This window comes from Equus caballus, chromosome 18, assembly GCF_041296265.1.
Source record: "Equus caballus isolate H_3958 breed thoroughbred chromosome 18, TB-T2T, whole genome shotgun sequence".
Taxonomy (NCBI): Eukaryota; Metazoa; Chordata; class Mammalia; order Perissodactyla; family Equidae; genus Equus; species Equus caballus.
Window position 1 is genome coordinate 71838810 of NC_091701.1, and position 6824 is coordinate 71845633.

Below are 6824 nucleotides of genomic sequence, written 5' to 3' on the forward strand. Positions count from 1 at the left end.
TTATCAGTAGGCAATTCCAAGGGTTTTAGGAGTTCTGTGCCTGAAATGGAGACAAAGATCAAATATATATTTCTTATCATAAATCACAATATCACAGACCCCCATTCTATCAGACTGCCATAAGAAAGAAGAAATTTACTCTCAGTCTTTTCTGTGTACCACCTCTCCCAGAGGTTGTGCCACCCAGTCCTGAGGTCTTCCCAAGTCCCGAGAGGGAGCCACCAGTTCACAGTTGTCAGTGCAAACAGATGCCACCGAGAAGTCCGCTGTCCTAGCCTATATGACACCTGGATCCAGCGTCTCTGCTCTTCTGTGCCATGCTTGGACAGCTAAGGGCCAAATGTTTTTCAGTGACTTATTCAAGCTCACACCACTACTCAGGAACAGTCTAGACAATGACGCAGGTGTCCTATCTCTAAATCTAACAATGCACAGGGGGATGCTTCATGATCTGATCCCTGCCCACCTACCACTTTCTATGGTGTTCTCCAGCTCCAGCCTGCTGTCCTTTTTCTCCTCCACCACATCCATCTTCATGCATCTGAATTTTTGCCTACTTTGTTCCCACCAATTGGAAGGCTTTCTCTCATTAACTCCCTCCCATTCCAAACAAGAGCTGGTAAATTTCAACTCACCATTCAAGACTTTACTGAGGAGTCTGCTCCTTTGGACTCCGTGCATGCCTCCCTTATAGTTCTTATCACACTTTCTATCATTTTCTGTGTTTGATTTGTGTCATCTGTTGAACTGTGGGATTCTTGAGAGGCAGATTCAGTGTTCTGTTCATCATTGGCACAATGCCTGTCATGCAGTAAATACTCAGTAAATAATTGCTTATATTAAAATGACCTTAAAAAAACAGGTATCTCATTTGGTAACTTTTAAAAAGGATCATTCATTGTACAAATAACCTGTTAACTATAAATTAAACCAATGATCTAATCAAGAAAGCTGTTGGCTGGAGTTGTAGCAGGTCATATATGTGACTGGAATAAAACCCAAAAAAGCACCCCTGGATCAGATCATCAGGGAGCTAACAGCCACACGGCAGGTGAGTGGGACAGTCTCTGTAGCCTCGTTTCCAGCAGAGGTCACAGTGAATCCACCTTTCCTTGAGTTTTAATCAGAGCTACTCTTCACTGTTTACCTCATCAATAAAAATACACAAGCAGCAGCTACAAACAGAAGAAGATTTTCTATTTTCTTCACTACATTTTGATAATTCTCAAGACAATTACAGGGAAGAACAAACCCACGCAAGAACACAACTCAATCAAGCCAAAAAAAAGTAACTGTGGAATGAGATGAAACCACATTTTGATAATTCTCAAGACAATTACAGGGAAGAACAAACCCACGCAAGAACACAACTCAATCAAGCCAAAAAAAAGTAACTGTGGAATGAGATGGACAAAAAGGACAAAGTTCAATGGAAGAATATTCTCTGTAGGTGCAGACTATTTAAATGTACAGTAACTTGCATGACTGCCACTATGATAATTGCTTCTTGCTGAAGACTGGAGTTAACACAAAAGAAATGAATATGTTCTATTTCCATTCTGTGATCACTGCCGAATTAGTACAAAAATAGTGACAAACTTTCATAGTATATAAATCAAGAGAAATGAAAAGCATTTCTAATTTTTAATACCAGCAAAGTCAAAAAGCCACAAGAAAAAAATTCAGCAGCAATCTCCTTATTGCCGAGATTCACAAAAAAATTGCATGCAGAAAAGAACCTTCCTTCTTTCCTGCCCTGTGCAAAAGCTTACTTGTATTCTTCCCTTTAAGCATCCCTTTGCCTCTTGTTATGGGTTTTGTGTTCCCTAAAAATTCATATATTGAAGTCCTAACCTCCACTACCTCAGAATGTGATCTTATTTAGAGATAAGTTCTCTACACAGATAATTAGGTTAAAGTGAGATCATTAGGGTGGGCCCTAATCCAATATGGTTTGTCCTATAAAAAGGGGACATTTGGAGACAGACATACACTGAGAGAATGCCATGTGAAGATGCAGGAAGATGGTCATCTACAAGCCACGGAGAGAGGCCTGGAACAGATCCTTCCATCACAGCCCTCAGAAGCAACCAACCTTGCCAACCTTGATTTCAGAGTTGTAGCCTCCAGAACGATAAGACGACAAATTTCTGTTGTCTAAGCCATGCAGTTTGTGGTACTTTGCTGTGGCAGCCCCAGGAAATTGACATATTCCTCCTACACACCTTTCTCCGGATATACTTCATCTCGGTTCTTCCAACAGTTCCCAAGATCAGAAAAAACATTTCACACCTGTATAGTATAAATCTTATGGTTTCATTTGCCTTCTTGTAACATCAGTGTGTAATCTTACCTCACAAAGTTAGCTATAACGTGGGAAAAACCTCTACAATTTTCAAACCCATAATAATCAAGTTCTATAATTACCAAAAAAGAAGAGTACAAAAGAAAACCAATGCTGAGAACTCTCGTAAAGCAAGTACAAAGGCAGAAGACAAAATTGGCTGTGCGCTATCATTAACTAAAGCTACCACAGTCCCTTTGTCATCTTAAGCAGCTATTCCATGATCTTTTCACTTGCAAGAATGAACTGAGCTTTTGATAAAAGAAAATATTTGATCTCCTTTTAGCCAAAAATCTTCCCTTTATAAGTCCATTTAATATTCTAGATGGGTTTTCTTTCCTTTGAAGAAATACAAGTTTGACATTCTAAAGGCATTTGTATTTTAAAGCCTACAAAAAGATTTTTGGAGAGTACCTGCTGAAGTGCTGACTTGCCTCTGTGGCTCAAAAGTGCAATTATTAGAGACATTTTGCTCAGAATAACACTTCTACCTTTTAACCTTCATCTAAATAATGTTCATTTCTCTTTCACTATGACAGAATTCAAGCCCTTACAATACACTGTGAAATTTGTAGGAGGTATACAATTGTACTTCTTTTTCTTTGTTCCTAGATTTTAAACATCTGCCTATACCCCAGAATAAAATAAAACTTCCCAAAAAGAAATCAGTAAGGATAGACTCCAGTTCTCTCAGAGAATGAGAATGCATCAGGCAAACATATCACTTTTATTGTGTTTTTCTTCCAAAACACAAGAAATAGATTTCCTAATTTTGGAAAGCTGATTCCTATGAAAGCATTTCTAAACTGTGAGAAAATTATCTCAGCAATGAGGAATGAAACTCTCTTTCCAAAAATATTTACAAATCAAGACTGGAATGACCTTGACTGCTATTATCGGTCAGGGTTTTTGGTTGGTAAGCAACAGAAACTGACTCTACCTAATTTCAGCAGAAAGGGAACTTACAGAAAGAACAAGGGGGAGCTCAAAGAATAAACCAGCTGAGAGGATGGGACCCAGAACATCCCCAAGATACAGCAAGAACTAATGAGCAGTTTTCCCTGGGCACTCCCACGGGATGAATCCACTCCAACGGCTTTTCTATCTAGATTAAGTCTGGGGAAATTCTGACTAGCCTACCTTGGTTACCCACCTAGAAGAGTTAAGCGTCCTTTGACCAAGGTTGCTCACAATCTGGGAGAGGTAATTTCTCCAAAGGAAATTGGGAAGTGTTTAAGAAAAGAAGGAGAAACAGATGCTGGTTTCCACAATTAAGTAAATAAACAAACAAATAAATAAACATCGTCTACAAGTAAACTCATATGAGAGCAAAATACATACTCTGTGTATTTTAGAGAGAAAAGGTGTTCAAAACTCACTTTTTACCTAATAATGACTTTATGTGAAAGCCCTAGTGAACTTTCGAAAATGTTTATTAAATCTACAATTCACCTAAATAATTTTAAGCCTTTGACACACTAAAAACCAATCACTTGCAAGTTCTTCTATGTATATAAGTTAGCGTACATATGTCAAATAGCCCCTGAATACATTTTTGAAAGTTTGTTATATAAAGAAACAGATATTTGTGTACTTTAAGAACAATACTTCAACTATACAGACAATCCTCATAAAAATGGGTTCTCAATTCTACCTTTTTCTTTTTTGGGGGGAAGATTAACCCTGAGCTAACATCCACCACCAATCCTCCTCTTTTTGCTGAGGAAGACTGGCCCTGAGCCATCTTCCTCTACTTTCTACGTGGGACGCCTGCCACAGCATGGCTTGATAAGTGGTATGTAGGTCCATGCTGGGATCCGAACTGGTGAACCCCAGGCCGCCAAAGCAGAGCACACGAACTTAACCACTACACCACCAAGCCGGCCCCAATCCTGCCTATTTTTATCTAAACTTTTGCAAATAGTGCCTGATCAGACAACCAACATCTAATTTTATGATTTTAAATTTTGAAGTTAGGCAGCAAGAATCATAAAAATGGATTTATCTTACAGCTTACGTTCTGAGATTGACTCAGGAACTACTATTCAAGCCATCAAATAAAGATCTTGAAATTAACTACTAAAACATCTAATATTTGTGAACACACACAAAAAAGTATAGAAATGTAATATTGATCTTAAATTTTCAAAAACATACTAAATGAACAATTCAATTGAACAGACATTTGACATCAATCCTCCACCAAATTCTGTGACTGTGAAGATGACATAAGACATAGACCCTCATCTCAAGTGACTCAAAATTGAGAAGCCTGTTAATAAATAATTACAATGTTATGGGACAAGGAATAAAAGACTTTATGTGCAAGATTCCGGATTAGTATAAAGAAGGGAAGACTTCAGAAGAGATAGTGTTTGATCTGGAATTGGAAGGATGAGAAGGTGATCAGAATAGAAAAAACTTGCTAAGAAAAGATAAATATAAAAGTCTTGAAATGTTAAGAAACAGGGAGAGATGTAGGAAAGGCAATAAATTTGTTATTGCTAGAGCATAACTTTGACATGACTACAGAACCAGTAGCTAGAAGTCAGGGGCCATATCATAAAAGCTTCTCATGCGATAAGAAGGAATTTGAACTTAATCTCATACATAAGCATTTCCTAAACTATCTACTCTAAGAACAAAGAGCTCTTAATCAAATAAGCTTGAGAAATGCTTCATGCTAAAAACCTGTGCAGTGGCCATTACAGGCAGCTAACCAATATCTATTTCACCACTCTCCCAATAAAGATTCAGCACAGTTTGAGGAACTGATTCCATCCCCAGAGGAGGGCCCTGATTAGTCTAAGCAATTATAACATCCTGTTTCCCTTACCCAAGATTGGTTAAGGAACTCCGGCCTAAGCCAATCAGCACATGGCTTGACCCTGGTGGTGGTCACTGGTCTGGAGTTGGATCTAAACAACTGCATCAGACTGGAAAGAAGTACTACATATTGTTCCTTGATTGGGAAATCTCTCTTTCTCTCTCTCCCCAGAGGATTAAAGTGAGAATAGATGCAGCCTTAACACAGCAGCCAATGGGCAATGATCCTAGCACTACAAGAAGAAACCACCTTAGGACAATTCAGGTGGATGGCAGAACAAGAGGTAGAAAGACCCAGTTCTTGATCACATCATTGAATTGCTGCATCAGCCAGTGTGGAAGACAGAAGCAAGACCCGGTTCATGGCATCAAGGGGCTTATGACTTTTAGGGAAGAAGATACATATACAGTAATTTCAATACACTTTAAAAGTACTATAGCAGAGAGTAGTACATGCATGAAGCAATAAAGAAGAGATTGGTAAGAGAAAGTTTTCATGCTCTTCATCTGAGTCTCCAGTAACGTGAAGGAGCTTACAGTTAGCCTACAAATCCATTTCATTTTAATACATTGATATACTTAGCACTTTATATTATACCCAAAAAAGCGATAAAATTTACAAAAACTGAAATCATATTCAAAATGAAGGTGCTGACAAGTGTTGACAAGTAGCATATGAATTAAAAATGAATTAAACATAGTTTATGATTCTCATTATACACAGTAGGATTAAAAAGGGATTTATTTCTTTTAGATTTCAATAGTTGAATAAAACTTACAGCTCCTAGAATAAAAGAAATGATTTTGAACTACCTATGTATATACTTATCTGCATTTTAAACAAATACTGTTATTATAAAGTCATAAGTGACTTATCTACTATTTTCTGTTTTGCATTCATGTTATATTTTACACATATCATTCTATTCAGTAGGGTTTCACTATTGGCACGAATTTAATGCCATTTCTCAAATACAATTAGCCAATCCATGACACAATTTGTTTGAAAGGGTAGGCAAAATTTTAAGTTCTCATAAATATAATGTCTTATAATTACTGTTCAACAGACTATATTTTTAACATCTAAGTATCTCCTCATCAGTAAAATTTCACTTGTACCATAAATGCCATATGGTTTGGGTTTTGCTTTGCTTAAAAGAGATGTATAAAAATTATCACTGATGATATAGTTTATTGTCTAAAAACACCACACCCAGCAAAGCTTTGTTTCTCTACCCAATAATTTGTTAAATGTGCTCTTGCCTAGAAACATCCTAACGAGTTTCTCACCACATAAAAAAACAAAGTGTTACATTATCCTCATGGCTTGTCATAGACCAGGGAATTGGAAAGAGACAGCTTGAAAAAGGAAACCACATCATAACGACTTTCAGAAAACACTCTTCAAATTTCATTTTAATTGGACTTTTTTAAACCTAAGTTAATGGAGATGGAAACATTCTTGCTCATTTTATCTTAGCAAAATGGAGATAAATGCAAAAATGTCATGTGCATTCTTTATTTAAAATGAAGAATCTTCTCTATAGAGTGAAGGCTTCAGGCATAAAGTTCTTCATCTAATAGCAATATTTTGACTATCTTTCTGCTGGAATCTTCATTTTGACAGTCTTGCAGCTGTGAAAGTTTGCAGCTT